At 51.2% G+C, this 17,279-nt stretch overlaps 1 protein-coding gene across 2 annotated transcripts in view; it reads left to right on the top strand.

The window, feature by feature from the left end:
• The first annotated feature begins 409 nt into the window (after positions 1-409).
• Positions 410-17,279, top strand: part of Anxa11 (annexin A11) — a 37,666-nt gene continuing 20,796 nt past the window's right edge. The window contains exon 1 of one of the 2 annotated variants that reach the window (XM_063238765.1): positions 410-613. The gene's annotated coding sequence lies outside the window, so the exon portion shown is untranslated. Of the gene's footprint in view, positions 614-9,339; positions 9,403-17,279 lie in introns of those variants that run through there. The other variant, XM_063238764.1, reaches the window with a different exon arrangement.

Genomic DNA, 17,279 nt, shown 5'->3' on the forward strand with positions numbered 1-17,279 from the left:
GTGGCCTCTTCTAGTCCAGTAGCGAGAAGAAAGAGCGGTTTCCTCCGGCAGCTCTGCTCTGAAGCCTTACTTGGGGCTGGGCCAGCTCAGGCTACACCCCCACCTAGGGTCCGCCCCTGCCATGGGGTTGGGCCACGCCCCTGTCGAGCGGCCCTCCCTGGGCCGAAAGGCTGCGAGCCGCCTTGGGACAATGATGGGCAGCCTAGAATTATCCAACCTGGGCTCATCCTCCGCCCTGATCTCGGGAAAGACAGTGGCTTCCTTCCTCAAGTCAGCCCTGGCCTCCACTTGGGGGCTGGACCAGATTTAGACCACGCCCAACTGGTAGCCCCACCCCACTCCGCCCCTCGATGGGGTCCCGCCACGCCCCCGCAGTTCGGCCCCGCCCCTGAAGTTGGGACCGCCCCTAATCTCGGCCCCGCCCCGGGGCGTGTGGGGCGCGGCGCCCCGGGAGTTTTCCTCTCTGGGGCTCCTCCCCCTCCGCGCCCTCTCCCCGAGGCGCCCGCGGGCCTGAGTGCGCGAGAGCTGGGCCAAGGTCCAGCAGAGAAGCGCAGCGCCCGCCGAGAGGTCGTTGCCGCCGCGTCTCTGCTCGTGTCTCAGCGTCTCCGGCCAGGTGAGTGAGGTCCCGCGCCGCGGCGTTGGAGCTCCGCGCCCCTCTCGGCTCGGCCCTGCGCTTCCTGGTCGCCGGCGCGGCGCGCGGCGGGGTGGGCCGGGGGTGCGGGCCGGGCCTGGGAAGAGCGCGCGGGACGGTGACCTCAGTCCCTCCGGCCGGCTGGTCAGTCCTCGCCTGCTGTACCCGGGAAGAGCCCGGCCATGCTGGGGAGGGTGGGACGAAGGTGCTTAGGGAACTTTGCTGCGGGCTGGAGGACGCAGATTCCTGGGAGCGGCCACCACTGCGGGCTTATTTGTAAGGCTGCGACCCAAGGAATCGAGAGAATGCAACCCAACCCTTTTCCAGCCAGGACTCCAGTTTTTGCAGGATTCTAAGATTAGGCAGACACCATGGGCTCGGAGCGGGCTCCTGAGGTGGGGAAAGGAGAAACCGGTCTGTGGGGCAAAAGCACAGAGGTGAAGTTCCTTATCCTGAGGCTGGAGAGGAAAAGCTAAGCTAGCCAGTGCTAGCCTGAACCAGGGATGTTGCGCACAGGACACTTCTGACCCCGCCCCCTAACCAGTGACCTCTCTGTGGAGTTTGGATGTCTAGGGACAGACCCAAGGTATCTTAAAAGGTCGCCTCCTCTCCTCCATCCTTTTTTCTTGTCTGCCCTGCCCACATGGTAGGCACCACCAGCTTTCTTGGGCGACTGGTGATTTTGCTGACCCATATACCTGGCTCACATTGCGTCCCTCGTTCCATCCATGTTACAGTTAGTTATTGGGGATTCGCAGGGGGAATAGTGGTGACCCTTCGCTTCGGGCTCTGTCTTGCAGCAAAGTGTTCACGGGCATCAGAGTCCAGGTGAAGGGCCACGCTGGCCTTGGCTGCTCCCTGCCTTGGGCTCCCTGATCTCACACCTCTCTGTGCTTTGTTTCTGCCTCTGTAAACCTGGCACCATTATAACACACACCTCCAAGGCTTTTTGTGTGGATTCTATGAATTCGTATCGAAATCACCTTCCAGTGCTCAAGTACTGCCAGGCAGGATGGGTGGCATCCGGTATGTCTTATCTGTGTGTCCCAGGTGGATGTCACTCAGGTTGGGCATGAAGTGAGCAAACAGTGGTGTGCAAGTAATCAGATGCATGCACCAGTGAATAATATAACAGTAATAACCATCTCTTCCTTTACAGTGGAAGGTGCAGCCAGGGGGAACTGCCTTTCTGAGCTGGCTCTGACATCGCTCTGGCAGCTCTGTCCTGCAGTGCCCTGCTTTCTTTTCCTCATTGTGCCCATCATGTGCCAGCCATCTTGGTGCCTGCTGCCCAGCAGAGGGACAGGCCACACCTTGTGCTGGCTCACACAGCCCTCCCCCTCCACTGACCATTTTCAGGACCCGCCTGGCAGCCTTGAGTAGTACTTGTGTGGCCCTGTGTCTCATCCCTGCCCTGTCCTTGATCTCTGCAGTGCAGGGCTACTTCCCACTTACTTGATCTTGCACAGCACCCAGGGTGCGCCTTGCCTTAGGTGCTCAGGACATGTTAGGTAAGAGGCCGATAGAGGAATTGTAGTAGTTTCTCAGTAGTTACTGGACTGATTGAGTAGGCAGACAAGAACTGGGAGGGTGAGCTGGAAGTGCATCCAGACTGCAAGTTGAGAGAGGAGCTGAAAGGTCAGGTTCTACGGTTTGATCCTCTTCTTGAGGCAGAATAACAGGAAGGACCCACCCTGATTTCCCTGTCCGTATGGCCAGGGTGGCCTTGTGTTGCTGTGGTCCTGTGATGTGAAGAGTGGAACAGGAACTCAGTGTAGAATCCAAGAAAAAAACCTCAAGTCGGCTGGAATTGGGGCACAAGACCTTGCTTTCCTCTCTTCCTAAGCTGCCTTCTTCCTCTTAAGGCTGCAAAGATTCCTGGCAGTGCATCCCACAGGAGCCCTTTGGGAGGGGCTGGCTGTGGACCATCTTGAGGCAGCAGGCTCCAGTTTCTCTGGCTTTTTCTTTCCACTGTCCTTGGATCTCATCATTTCCAGAACATTGGGGATTTGAGTGACTCTGAGATAGGAAAGCTCCTAGGGTAATGAAGAGACCGAGTTTCCTTGGTGGGAGTTGGTATTTGTAGATGGAGTTGTAGTGAAGCTCTGTTTAGAATGGAACTCTCCAGTAACCATCGAAACCATTCTACATTAGGCCCTGCTGACCCTCACCCCGGGGACCCCTGAAATGAAGGTCACACGGTAGTCATTCGAGGATCCTAATGACACACCTGGCTGCAGCAGGCCCTTCCTGGGCTGACGGCCGGCAGTGATGGGTGGGAACACTGAGGAATCATCGGGTACAGAGTTCTCATATTTGCCTTTTAGTCACCTGACCCCAGTGTTCTGATGACAAACTGCTGCTTCAGGATGTTTGTAGGAGGGGTTTGAGATCCGAGGAGAGGAGAAGGTGCTAGCTATGATATTGTGTGTGGTGGGGAGGAGGTGATAGTGATGGTATTGTGGGTGTAGCAGGGCTGGGAGTGGAGCTCAGTGGGTGAGTGCTTGCCTAGCAAGTGTGAGGCTCTGGGCCCCAGCTCCCAGTGCTGCAAAAGAGAAAAAATGGAAAATAGTATATTGTGGGTGTGTTAACTGAGGAACCGCTGTGTTAGGGTTGTTTCAGCTGGTATGGAAGCCTGGCTCTGCCTGATCTCTTATCCCAGGGATCTGTGCTTGTGAAGGCCCCATTCCTCAAGAGAAGAGAAGCTGGCAGATGATTGAGAGGGAAGTCACAGGTCACCTGCCTCCCCAGTACCCAGACAGCAGGGAGACTGACTTGGGAGACATTGAGGAGAGGTGAGGGCCTCTGGGTAAGACTTGGTGAGGAAGAATGTATTGTTGGGGTGAGACTGTGGCATACTAAGCCTGCAGCGTAGTCTGGGGAACCGGGTGACCAGTGTCGGGGGAGGTTGGTAGTAGATGTGAGCTTCGTGTGTCTGCCAGAAAGGTCACAGATATTTTTAGGAAGTAGGTGACAAAGGGATGTTTCTGTTGGACGCTTCATTAGTGTCCACTGTTGGCCTAGCTGTGGGCTGGGTGCCCACAAGGAGAGGCCACACCCTCCACCCTAGGCTCTACCTATAGGTGTCCTGAGACCTAGGACAGGAGGCTGAATGAGGCCCAGTTTGGAGTGGAAAAGGTCACAAATTCAGTTCGCAATGTGATTCCTTTGAGACACCAAGTAGACCCGTGGATCTGGGGGTCAGTAGAAATCTGGGTTGGACAGAGGCTTTGTTGAGGCTGTATTTATATTTGGAGTCAAGGGCACCGTGATGTAAAGAAAGATGACCCAGTCAGCCACCCAAGAGGACCAACTGCAGGAGCCAGGGTCAACCCACTTCAGTAGAATGGGGTGGACAGTGGTGACATTGCTGCCGAGGTCAGTGACCAGAAGGACATGCAGTAACTATTTTGGTGGGTGGGTGGCTCACAGCGGGAGCCCAAGGTTTTGAGGCTTTGACAGGAGAATGTCCTCAGGGAGTGCTTGTGTTTTCTCAGCACCTGATCCCTTTTGTCCTGGGGGCCGGCCTATGAACTGCAGGCAGCTGGGCTCCCTCCCTTCTCTCCCCTCTGGAGATTTATGCACCTATGAAGCTTTGAGGTCAGAATCCTTTTGCAGATTCACACTGTGGACCTGGTGTTGCAGCCCATTTGTGACTATTCTGGTTACTGCCACTCCTGGTGGCCAGCTGTGGAATGTTCTTAGTGCCAAATCACTTACTCAACCTTTTTCGAACTGCTGGGGCTTGTGGACATTTACCATTTTTATTGATTTGGGATAAGCAACCTGAAAGGATCCCAATCGAACTGTTTACTGAGTATTTACGAAGGGTTTATGTTATTATGCTATGAAGTTTTCCAAGTTCATAGAATCATTGAACATTAGAATGAGTTTCTAACTGGATATACCAGAATTTTCAGTTCATATTTATTTTTATTTTTGCCCTTTTTTCTTTTCCTGTTCATTAGTCATTAATCTCAGTCTCTATTCCTTCTTACTTTTGGTTTATTTTATTGCTGTTCTTTTAATATCTATATTGGTTGATTGAATTTTAGTCCTTTAATTTAACAAGTACATATTACTTCCCCCTTTGCTTTGAGTACAGGTCTAGCTGGCAGCCCTTTGTACGATGTCCTCCTTCTCCTTTGCTCTCTAGCAATTCTGCTGTGAATCAGTTTTTGTTTGTTTTGGATTTTTGAGATCCTGTTGCTCAGGCTGGCCTTGAACTCGTGATCCTCCTGTGTGGAGCTGGATGATGGGTGTACACCACCGCACCTGGCTGTAAATCAATTTCCATCCAAGGATTATTAAGTAGATGGGATCTTGAATTTCCAAGTACATAATACTGTGGAGAACATAATTATATTTGCTTGTTGAGTTTTAGTGTTATGGGTTATAAGTAATGAATGTGGTCTGCAAAAATCTTTTTATCAGAGAATTACATCTTCTTTTTGACCAACTACATGATTACTATTAAAAATGTTTCATGGACTTGAAAGAAGAAAATATGTGGTATTCTATGGGGGGCAGACTTCAGGTACATATTTTAACTCTAACTGACCCATGATATCTTTATCATCCATCCATCACATTCTAAAAGTTCTCTCAAAAGTTCTTGCTATAATTTTTTTTTTCTAAATCAAGACTTGTATTTTTAGGGCTTCTTGATTTTCCTGTTTGGTGTTTACAGATTTATCGGGCTCACTTTGTGGGTCCTGTATCAGGTCATTTGTGTCATGTTTCATGCTGTTAGTCTTTGAGTTTAACAAGTTTCAATGGGGTTGTGTTGTAGTCAGGGGTTGTGCAGAGAACAATTAGAATCAGGACATGGAGTTTGTAATATTATTTTTATAATGGACACCAAGAGTTAACACAAGAAAATGCAGGAAATCTATCCGCAACACCAAAGACATAGATTATTTAGTCAAGGGCCTAAATCCCACAGCAATGTCCCACATGAGTCTAGATGAAAACCCAGAGCTCATGACAGTGCCTCTCATAAGTCCAACTGGAGGTCCAGAGCCCACAAGAAGGACTCACGCCAGTCTCTTTTATGGATCCATGCTGGGAAGGCCCAAAGGTCAGTGGTGGAGGCTAGAAAGTCCACGCTAGCGGGGTGAAGGAGCTGTGCTGGTGGGATGAGGGTTCTACGCTGGAGCCGAGAAGTCACACTCACAACAAAGACCAGGCTGTCCTGAAGGGCACCACAGCCATCCTCAGCGACATGGAGGCCCCGAGCTCCGACGACAAACACAATCGGGTACCTGCCAGGAAGCCAGTGCAGCGAGTTCATCCTGGAGACCAAGTGGCACTTCTGGAGCCAGGAAGCAGTGCTTGATGTGAGGACCAAAGCTTTTCCAAGAGAACCAATGGCTCAAATAGCACCACGTAGGAGAACCCGCAATGCCTCAACACAACAATCCATTAATGCCTCAATGCCTTAACAACCTCCTTCTCCTTCTCCACCTATTTATGCTGGCAACTTTCCTCAGGTGGGGCATCTTTGCTCAGTGTCATGCTGATGTAATCCAGCTGGTGTTAAGTTGACCACCAGTTCTTAATTCATAACAGGCTGTAAGACTGTCTCTCTCCTGGGCAGCTTGGAGCACCAGTGGTATATGTATGACTCTTCTATCAGGTGACTTTTTATTAATTTTATTAGTAAATAAAGGCCAATAAAAGTGACTTAGATCCATTTGTATGACCAGTGGCCACCTGATGGGGCAGTCATGCCTGTATCACTGCTGGTTCAAGCCAGTGAGAATGTGTTAAATTCATGTTGTCTATGTTTGGGGAGAATATATAGATGCATAGATAAGGATCAAGGACAATCCCTTTTCTTTATAGTCCTAAAATTAATAAATAGATATACCTTATAAGACAGCAAGGCTTGGGACTTAGAGGCAGGCGTCAGTCAGAGGGCATGATGCCATCAGGCCCCTGCAGTGTCTGTTCAGGCTCCCATGGTAAGCAGGTCCTGCCTCTCTGCTGGTAACCACGACACCCCTCCTTGCCTATCCCCAGGGTCCTCATGATAGCCAGGCTTTTAGGAAGAATGACCTGCAAATTCCAGGGCTGTGGCCTGCAAACCCATCTTTTAGTCTGTTTTCTGTTGCTGTAACAAACAACCTGAGGCTAGATGATTTTTTTTTTATCGGTTCCAGGGATCGAACTCACGACCGCAAGCCAGGCACTTATGCCGCTGAGCTAAATCCCCAGTCCCAAGGCTAGATGATTTGTAAAGAAATCAGTTCTGTGTGCTCCAGGAGCACTGCATAGGCTTGGCTTCTGGTGAGGATCTCCTGTTGTGTCACAGGACAGTGGAGGAAAGGCGAGGAGGGAGGTGTGTGCAGAACAGGCACGGATACAGAAGACATGGGCAGAGAAGGCTGAACTGCTTGGTAACACCCAGATTTCATAGGAACTAACCTAAACCCATGACCTGTTTGCCTCCTGCTTGGGCCCACTACATTGGTGCCCTCACAATGAGGACCAAGCTTCCAGCATGCGAGCCCCTGGAGGACAAAGCAGCCTCACACTGGAGCAGAATCTCCTCTTCCTTTGCAGTTCTGGCTCCTTCCCTGGGTCCAGGGGCCGGGGAGGTTGTACCCTGTTCTTTCCTCGTGGTCAGTATTTCCTTCTGCATTTGAGGCAGTGAGAGGGTTTTCTTTGTTCTTGGAGGGAAATGAGCAGAAGTACAGACATGTTCAAGGGCCAGGTATCAGCTGTGCAGGCTTCCCCCATTCTCACCCTCTTTCTATGCATGTGGGCTTTCATTTTTGCCTTTGACACAGGGTCTTGGGATGTGGTCCAGGGAGGCTGGTATGAACTGAACTATGCATTCCTGGCTGGCATTGAACTTGGCACTCCTCCTGCCTCAGCCTCTCAAGTGCTGGGATTACAGATGTGAGTCACCGAAGGCATGGTCCATGCTTACATTTTTAGTTACATAAACTGTCCCAAGCCTCTGGTGGACCTTGATACCTTAATGAGTCCACTTCCAGATCCTCTACTTTGAGATGAAGGTAAATGCCTAAGCTTAAAAATACTCAGGGCTGCCGAGGAAGGGTTATCAAAGAGTCCTCCGAGGCTTTTACTATTAATAGTTGCACCTCTGGTATTTCTTTTCATTTGCTTGGTGAGGCCTTACCTAACCTTTCATTTTAAATCATTCTCACTTAAACATTTAAATTGTTCTCCATCATCAGCATGTAGCAAGGCGGGGCAGGAGAGAGAGTGGCAGGGCAGGGATAACAGCAACAAAGCTAATTTTGGTGGGTTCTGTCCTTGATTTGGTTCGATTCCCTGCGTCTTATCACTAACAGCACTCTGAGGGTGCTGCTTTCCTCGAGTGATTTTCTGTCTTGAGTGATTTTCTCATCATTGTTCTTCCCTGCGGCACCTGTGTTAGGATTCAGGTTTGCTCCTGAATTAGGGGCCCCCCTCCCCGCCAATCTTTAGAAATTCGAGGGAGATTGTCCAGATCCCAGGCTTCTGGTGTCACCATGTCCCTGACAGTCTCTAGCGCTGTGGTTTGCAGACAAGAGTGTGGATAAGACTCAGCCTGGAGGCCCATTCACCAGCTTGCTGGACTGCACCCCTAAAGGTCCTGATTTGGAAGGTCTGTGGGGCCTGGGCATCTTCATTGCTAGCCGGTGCCCAGGCTGTGTGGATGCCACTAGTCTTGGGGCCACCCTTGCTGCCTACATGGTCCAGGACAGTGAAATTTCAGTCTGACAGGACCCTGTAGAGCTGCTAGCGAGGTGGGGACATGGTCCTTGCATGGGGCTGCTATGTGCCAGGTGACAGAGTGTTCTGCTGCTAAAGCAAGAGAGGGCAGATGGTTGATGGGCGACGGCCAGATGTTTCTGGAACGCCACCCACTGCTCTCCTGACTTGGAGTCTCACTGTTGGCCAGGCCCATCTGCTCATGTTGGGAAGGGTGGCGTTGTTGCAGGAAGCTCTGGCCCCGGGCTGGTGAGCGAGCTGGCAGGGCCTCCATTCCCTTGCCGGCTGTGAGAGGCATCAGGCTGTTCTCGGAAGCTGGATCTGTTTGGGAGGCAGCAGTCCTGCCCTCACTCACCAGGTTCACCTCTATGTCCCCCAGCTACCCTCCAGCCTGGGGGAACCCAATTGGGGGCCAGGTTGGGCCATAACGCATCAGAGTCAAGACACTGCCGTGGGCCTTGTCTTGTCCCTAACTACCCTGCAGTAAAATAAGCCAGAGGATCCAGATGTTCATATGAAGGCCCATTTCAGCCTGATGTTTTAGGATCCTTGTGTACCAGGGGGCGAGGCCATGGACGCTGCTGTGGCTCTTCTCCTGAAAGGAGTGTCAGCTTTGCCTGGAACTCCACAGGGTCCCCTTGAGACACAGCCTGGCTAATGATTGATGTGAGTGCTACTATTTTTAATTCTCAGTGAGTGGGTGGGGAGTTGACTGCTTCACAGCACTTCTGTGGGCTCTTGTGTAGTACCTCGGAAAAACCCAGGTGTGGTTGGTGAACTGCTGCCCTGCTCTGGGGCCTGCGTCAGTGACTAAATGTGAGCCATGCTTCAGAGGTGAGGCAGTGCCCTGTGAGGGCAGGGCACAGGGCTCTTTACCCTACTTTGCAGAGTTAGGGATGTCATACATGCCCTCACGTGGTGAGGACCCGCCTCCGGGTGGAGAGAGGGGACTATCCTAGCTGTGTCCTTCCTGCCCCCAGAATTCCTGGAGCCTTTGTACAGCCAGGAGCTTCCGGAGCAGGTGCCATCCAGGGCGTGGAGAGGTGAGTCAGGGTGCTCTGGTGTTCCTGGGAGTCTCAGTGGGGGCCAGCCCTATGACAGGTGTTGGGGGGCAGCACTGACTTTACTTCTTCTGGGAAGTCTAGGGGTCTGCCATCCTGGCTCTGACACTTGTAGGATGTGATCTCTGAGCCTCAGTTCCCTTGTTTATAAAATAAAGTGAAAATATGTGTCGTAGGGTTGCTCTGAAGGCTAAGGGGTGATGTGTGGCGTTATTAGCACATTAGAGGAGATAGAGAGCGCGTTAGGCCAAGTGGTGGGGGAGGAGGTCAAGGTGGGCTTCCTGAGGGAAGGGGACACCATGTGGCTTCAGGGAAACCTGGGGACCGAGGATGGACCAGACACAGGGCCTCTGAGCACAAGTCTAAAGGTGGAGATGGCGGGGTTTGGCCAAGTGAAGGTGTGTGCTCCCATATTTCTTTTCACTCACGGACCTAGGGCCTCTGTCTTCCTGCTCTTCCTCAGTGGCCCAGTGTCACAGAGGCCAGCCATCCCCAGGACCTGCAAGAGTCCACCTTGGCCATTTGACCTGTGGCTTCTCCAGAGATTTCTTTCCTTTTCTTCTGTGGGTGGCTGCCTTTGTCCTTGTTGGGTACGTTTTAAGGAGAGGATTCCCGAGGCTGCTAGGCTGAGCAGGAGGCCTCAGCAAGGTGGCCCTGGAAGCGGTGAATACTCTCAAGTCGTACAGATCTGAGGGTCAAGCTTCCAGGGTGGTGACCTGTCCCAGAGGACAGGGTGGTGGTGGTGATGGGACCAGGGCTTGGCGGCTGCTTCTGATGCTGTTCACCCACTGCCCCCTGTCTTTGTGACAAGGGCTCTGAGTGCCTTCTTGTGCAGGTGAGGCTTGTCACCTCCTAATCAGTGAGCCCATTCCTCTGATCTGGGTTAGTGCCCCCTCCTTCTCTCTTTTGTGGCACTGAGGATTGAATCCAGGGCTTTGCACCAAGCTACTCCCTGGTCCTTTTCCGTTTTCAGAAAAGATCTTGCTACATCGCCCAAGGTGGGCTCAACTTGCAGTCCTTGTGCCTCAGCCTCCTAGAGTGCTGAGATTGCAAGCCTGCACCACAGGGCCCAGCATAATCCAAGAGCCTCTAGCAGGCTCTCCCTTCCTTCTGAAGAAGCGGGCAAGCTACAAATCCTTCCTCTGTGGGCTATGAGACAGCTCCAGGTAGGTGAGCTAGAGGGCCTAGGAGCACCCAGGTCTGCCCAGGCCCATTGAGCGAAGCTGGTTTCCCACTTACCCCTGGCACAGTCCCAGTGACTACATTTCCTGCAGTCTCAGGCTTGAACTGGCTCCTCTGGAATGGCTCTGTGCTCTGGCTGTCGTGTTTTCCCCTGCTCTCCTGGGACCTCTGGTCCTGCTTTGGAGCCTCTCTGAGCCCAGATAGAATCGCTGTGAAGTTAAAGGCACTTGAGCTCCAGCCCCTCCTTGTGCAGACCCTACCCAAGCTCAAGGAGGGCCCCAGCAGTGAGTCCATGGTCATGTGGTTTATGGCATTTGCAAAAAGTGGGCATTGTTATAGGCATTACCTTAGAGCCCCTGAATACCATAACCTTCATGTGCCATAAAACTTGGACCTTATGGATGCTGATTTAAAAAAAAAATTCAGACACATTACCAGCTGGAAGAAAAACAACCCTGAAGCAAAAGGTGTTTTAACATTTGTCTAAAAAAATTTTAGTTTTTCATATTGTAGTTGAGTGCCGTAGTTCAACTGTACTGATTAATATCCTGTTATTTAAATGAGATGACAAACAGTACTGATCTATTATTGTGCCTTTAACTCCCATGTATGTTGTTATTTACATATTGCTACATTATAAGCTACTTCAGAATTTAAAAATGAGAAAAGACAAATACATGGATCTGAAAGGTTATAATGAGACCAGCTGTTCCCTGACATGCTCCTCCCCTTTTTCTAACTCATTTTAAACAAGCTTTGTGTGTTTAAATAATAGCTTGTGTTACTGTTTCTTAATTTATTAGTTTAGACATTGCATGTGGGCTCCCTGCTTAGATAGATAAGGAATCAATACATATACTAGTATTTAATGCTTGCATTATTAGAGCCATAAATTACATTGTTCAGTACTTGCTGTTCAGTAATTGCTGTTCAGTAATTAACCAGGATTACGCATTTGGGGTACAACAATCCCTCCCCCTTCTGGTTTGGCGTTTTGTGTGTTCGTTGCTCCAGACTGGACAAACAGCTCCCCAGGACTACTGGCCATCTGTCATTTGGGAGCTTCCTTTTAACGTTTCTGTGTTGTTTTTCCACCTCTGGGTTCCATGTATTTCATCTTTTCTCCATTTACTTCATCACCGTGCTGGAATCCTTGAGAAGTTCTTGAGTGTGTGGGAGGCGGGTTATTTATTGTCCTTAGCCGGCTCTGTTCACAATTTTGAGGACATGGATCCACTGTCTTCTAGGTTTCAGTGTGACTACTGAGGAGTCCAGTGTCATTTCAGTTCCCTGAAGAGGACCTTAGTTCCCATTTTTTCTGGAAAGCGTCAGCATCTTTTCTTTGCTGCTCGTGATCTAGAATCGCACTGCAGTGGGCTCTGCTGGTCGTCACTGGGCTATCACGATGTGGTAGAGAGATTTATTGTGTTAGGCAGTGTTCTCGTACAGTAACCTGTAATTTTCTGGTCTGTTTTTGTTTTGTTTTGCTTTTTTGTCTGTAGTTTCCTGGGACTCCTTTAAGTCAGATATTGAAACTTACATCTCTCAATTGTTTTGGTTTTTTTCTTTAATCTTTGTTGTTTTGTTTTGTTATTCTTTTTCCCCTGACTTGATCATCTATGCCTTTTTGTTGAATTTATAATTTTAGTCCTCCTGTTTTCAATTTCCGAATACCCTCTTCTGTTCTCTAATCATTCCCTTTTTATAGCATCTTCATTTTGCCTTATGGATACAGTTTTTTCTCTTGCTCCTTGAGGGTATTACTTACATTTGTCCTCGGCTTCTCATCAGCCTGTTCCTTCTCTCCTCTCCTCCTCTTCTGGTTTCATCCCTCCCCAGCTGGATGGACACTGCCCAGATGCGGGCTCCTGTGCTGTCCTGGCAGTTTACACAGGGAGGGAGGCCACAGAGCTGACGGGCAGCGTGAGGGTACTGGCGTGTGTGGGTAAGTGGGGGTCAGGGTTTTAGAGCCACTCTGCTCTCCAAAGTGCTGCCCCTAGCAGCTCTCATCCCCTGGGCTTCAGACAGCCCCATAGGAGGAGCCAGAAGAAACATCCCAGGGAAGGTGACCTGAGGCCCGTGACCTGCCCCTTGGATGAGGCGCTTTTGATGTGGGGGCGGGAGGGTCTGTGCCAGCCTCTTGGATCATGCCATGTCCCCAGGGCTTGTCACTCCCCCTCCCTGTGTGTCAGTGTCCCCATTTGCAGAGGGAGAGAGGAGGTGGGTGGGGATGAACTGAGTCACTTCTGAGGGCCACTCCGGCATCCTGGTTTCATGGATGGCCCAGCAGTGGCTCTGCCCTGCCAGTGCAGAGCCGGCTGCCTGTCTCTTTCCTGCAGCGGAGCATTTGCATTGCTGGCTGGGTGTGTCTTGCCCGGTCACATAGAACCCACCAGGGGCCTCGAGTCTCATGCAGTGACTCACGGTGACCATGGTGACGCTATTGACCTGTGATACAAGCACTCACCTGCACTGAGCTCTGATTCCCAGCAGGGGGGAGGAGGTGAGCACCTGGCCCCTCTTGCACTGTTGGAAGGGCTGTTTTGTGGTCATGGCAGTTAAACGCTTCCCTTGTCAAAGCCTACGCCTGGGGCAGACATGTTCTCAGGTCCTGTGCCAGGGGGCAGAGGCTTCCTGAGAGAACCCGGGAAGGAGCTGGGGAGGAGAGGAGAAGTACACGCTCTGTGCTTGTGTTTTGTTCCTGCCATAACAGATATTTATAAACTCATGGTTTAAAGCCCTGCAGCTTCTTTTGTGGTAAAATATATATAACATAGAAGTTAACCATTTTAACCATTTAGCCATTTTAACCATTTAACCAGGAGGAAGAGCATCTTGTCTTCCTCCCAGACTCACGCACAGTACCCATTTCCCACAAACCCTCTACTTCTGGCAACTCAGTCTCCTGCTCTTCTCCAGACAGAAAGGTCTCTAGATACCTTTGTGACTCTGGGTAAGTCTCGGATACCGTTCTGACTCTCGGCTGAGTGAAATCATGCAATAGCCATGGTTTTGCGGCTGCTTGTTTCCCGTAGTGCTGTTCCATGTGTGTCAGGCTTTCCTTCCTCTTTGAGATGAGTCAACCCCACCGTATGAGTACACATTTCTTTTATCTGTTCATCCTTCTCGGGACCTGGAGTTGTATCGATGGACTTGGACTCCTGTGAGTGATGCTGCTGGCAGCGAGGGTGTGCCTCACCTGTCCCAGGCCCTGCTCTTGTTCCTACGCAGTGAGCTTGGAGTGGGCTTGCTGGGTCACAGGGTAGTTTTGTATTGAATATTTTGGGGAACCACCCTGCTGTTCCCACAGTTGCTGCTGTCCGTTGGGCCACATGACTGTTATCTTACAGTTTTATCTGGAAATCTGGTCTCATGGGTGTCACACTGTTGGCAGGGTCACATCTTTTTGGGAGGCTCTCAGGGAAGTCCTTGTCCTCATCTTTTCCAGCTTCCGGTGGCCGTCACGTCCCTGGGCTGTGGTCCCTTCCTCCATAGGCGGCAGGCACCCTTTGGAGCTCAGACTGGTCTGCATTGCTTAGTTTCAGCCTCAGCCTACACACAGGCAGGGATCTCACTTGTGAGAACCCTTGGGATTTGCTGGTGTTCATCCAGATAGTCTAGGCTGGGTCTCCCTCTCGTAGGTGGTTGCCTGCCTCATCTGGACAGCCCCTTCTGCCATGTAAGGTGGCATTCTCACAGGCCTGGGAGGATCAGGGTGCGGACTGTTGAGGATATTTCTGAAGGAACCTGAGCCTCAGGCTTTGCAAAGCCCTCCCTGCCCCAGGCTCTGTGTTGTTCAGTGCTGGTGAGTCACACACCTCACCTGGTCCGTGCTCACCTAAGAGGTGGGCACACATGCAGGTTTGCTTTGTACTTGGGGTCTTGGACCTTTTTTTCCCCTCCAAATCTGTCCTCCCAAAGGCTGCATTGGGCAGGTAAAGTTTCCCCAACTTTACAAAGCATGTTCTTAGCCTTACTACATTCAATCCTCACCATACTTTAGAGTCACAGCTATGCAGAGTGTGTGGAAGTTCAGAGAGGGTCACGCAGTGAGTGGCAAATAGGGCCCAGACATTGGCCCCCAGGCTGCTTAGGAAGTGAGTTAAAACTATTAGGATAGAGGAGCTGAGCTCAGCAGCTCACACCTGTAATCTCAGTTACTTGGGAGGCTCAGGCAGAAGGATTACAAGTGGAGGCCAGCTTGGGCAATTTAGCAAGTCCTACATCCTTAAAAAAAAATTGGTATATATCTTCTACTATATGCAGCATGATGGTAGCTTTACATATGAATATTAGTGCCTAAATCCTGACAACCACAGGGTAAGGTGCATGTAACGCTTTCCTCCTCCCCCATTTTATAGGTAGGAGAAGGGTCAGAGAGGTTCGGTGATAGGCCCAAGGTCACATAGCTAATGAGTGGGAGAGCTGGAACTGGTGTCATTGTTCCTGGACTCCACATCCTGTGAATCCTTGGGTGGCTCAGCAGCACTGTTAGAGGACAGTATCAGAGCTCTGGGTTGCAGGCAGAATTCATGCAGCAGAACTGAGGAGTCTCTTGTGACTCTGCTGGACCTTTGTGGCTCTTGATGGGGGATCCTGGGCTGTGTAGAGAGTGTGGAAAGAGGGTAATCAGGGATGGGAGGAGAACCTGCCAAGGATCTGGGCTCAGGCATTCGGATCCAGTGTTGCTGCTGCTTAGGCTGTGTGGCCTAGGACCAGGCCCCTGGCCTCCATGTCACCAGTGCAATGAGAGAGGCTTGGAGGAGCCCCCAGGTCCTTTCTGTTGGGGAGCCATGTGAAGGGCCCCGATGTGCAGATGGTTATTACTACTGCAGGGCTGGAGTAGGTGCTGTACTCTTCCGGGGGGAGGTGGGGAGGGCCTGGGAGAGACTGGGTGATCTCCCTGGGACTTGCGTTCGGTCTCCACAAGCCACAGCCATTGTCTGCTGTGTCATTGACTGCGTTCCTGGGAGACAGTGTCCCCGCTATACCTGAGAGCAGCTGTTCTCGTGCAGAAGTGGTGTCATGAAGCATATACCTGTCTCTCCCTGTGACTGAGCTATACTCACAAACACAGCCCAGTTTCTCCCTTTGGGGTGTATGTGTGTCTTCAGGCTCTGTCTTAGTCCACTGAGGCTGCTCTGACCGATCCCATGATCTGGGTGGATTAAACAGAAAGTGCTGCTCACAGTTCCAGAGGCTGAAGTCCAAGGTCACGGTGCCATCAAGTTTGCTGTCTGCTGAGGGACTGGGGGTCCAGGTTAGACTTTGGGCTATGGTACTTTGGGAAGCTCAGCAGTGAAGTGAACAGACTTGGAGTCTGGAGGGGAAGGTTAGGGTGTCTGCTATAAGTCCCTGGGGCTGTGTAACTGTGGCCAGACTCAGCTGTGTCACACCCTGAGGTGGGTCCTTCTCCACAGATGATCTGTATGCAAACGTGCCTGTTGGCTGCTGCTTGGCCTTGTAGGAGCCCTGAATGTGTGCATGGTTCTGCTTCTGCAGACCACACACTTCCCACTCAGCCCTTATGTCCTCTTGGCAGTGAGTGAAGCCAGAGGTTCTAAAGGAGAAAATTGAGGCTGAACCACACTTGCTCAGCTACCAAGCAGCAGAGGCCTGGCTTCACACCTCCAGATATGCACTCCTCACTCAAACTGTATTTATGGGATGTCCATTAAGCCAGATGCTGGGGTAATCATGGTAAACAAGGCTCTTGGCCTGTGTTTGACCACTAGAAAATGACGATCATAGATAGTTGGAAGCATTGGCAGTTGGTAGGAGCTTGCTGGTCCAGGGGTTGGAGATATCTTGGTTTTCCTGCAAGCATTCTAAGCTCCTACTTCTTTGCTGGTGAACCAGTGCCTGAGTCCTAGACTGGCATAGAAGAAAATGTTAACTAGAGTGCCTGGGATCTGGCTGTATGTGGCTTCCCTCCCGCCATGGTCAGGAGCCTTGGATAGAAGCACTGCATTTACCGGGGAGAAGGCTAGGAGCAGAGGCTCTGGCAGCCCTGGTTCATTCGCTAGGAGGGAAGGGAGAAGAAGGGGATGTAAAAGGAGTTAGGGTGTGTTATATACATGCACCAAGTCCCCATGATGAATGTAGTCATTACGTACTGCAAACATGCACTAAGAAAAGAAAAAAGCACATTGCTGGCACTGCCTCTTCCCCTTGAAGGAGGGGACTTAAAGCAGGTCACAGTGACAGAACCAGCCTGGCCCAACAGACATGCTGGCCCAGCTCAGGGTGAGGCGGTCACTGTGATGCAGCACTGTCCCAGGAGGAAGGTGGTGCTGTCAGCTGCCTGCAGCCTACGTTCTACCACAGGCCCTGTCCCTAGCGGTCTTGTGAGCTGCCCAAGGCTGGCCCTGGAACACTTTAGCTGCAAACGCAAGTGATGTGGAACTGGACAGTCTCAAGATCCTTCCAGCATGGACATTGTGAATCTGGAAGTCTAGCGTTTGGGCTGAAAGTTGAAAGGGTTTCTCTGCAGGATTCCTCAGACCTAAGGGGAGAGAGAAGCCCTGGAAGGGACACCCTTGTCTCACCCATGGGACAGGCAAGGTCTGTGGGGGAACGGCCCAGCTCCAGGCCTCTGGTTGATCCTTGCTGGTGAGAGCCTTGGAACTGGACTTCCTTAAGTAGAAACAAGTGTCTCATCTTGCTTTGACCCCTGC

This window comes from Cavia porcellus, unplaced genomic scaffold, assembly GCF_034190915.1.
Source record: "Cavia porcellus strain 051 isolate PalLab524CR breed Dunkin Hartley unplaced genomic scaffold, mCavPor4.1 scaffold_28, whole genome shotgun sequence".
NCBI lineage: Eukaryota > Metazoa > Chordata > Mammalia > Rodentia > Caviidae > Cavia > Cavia porcellus.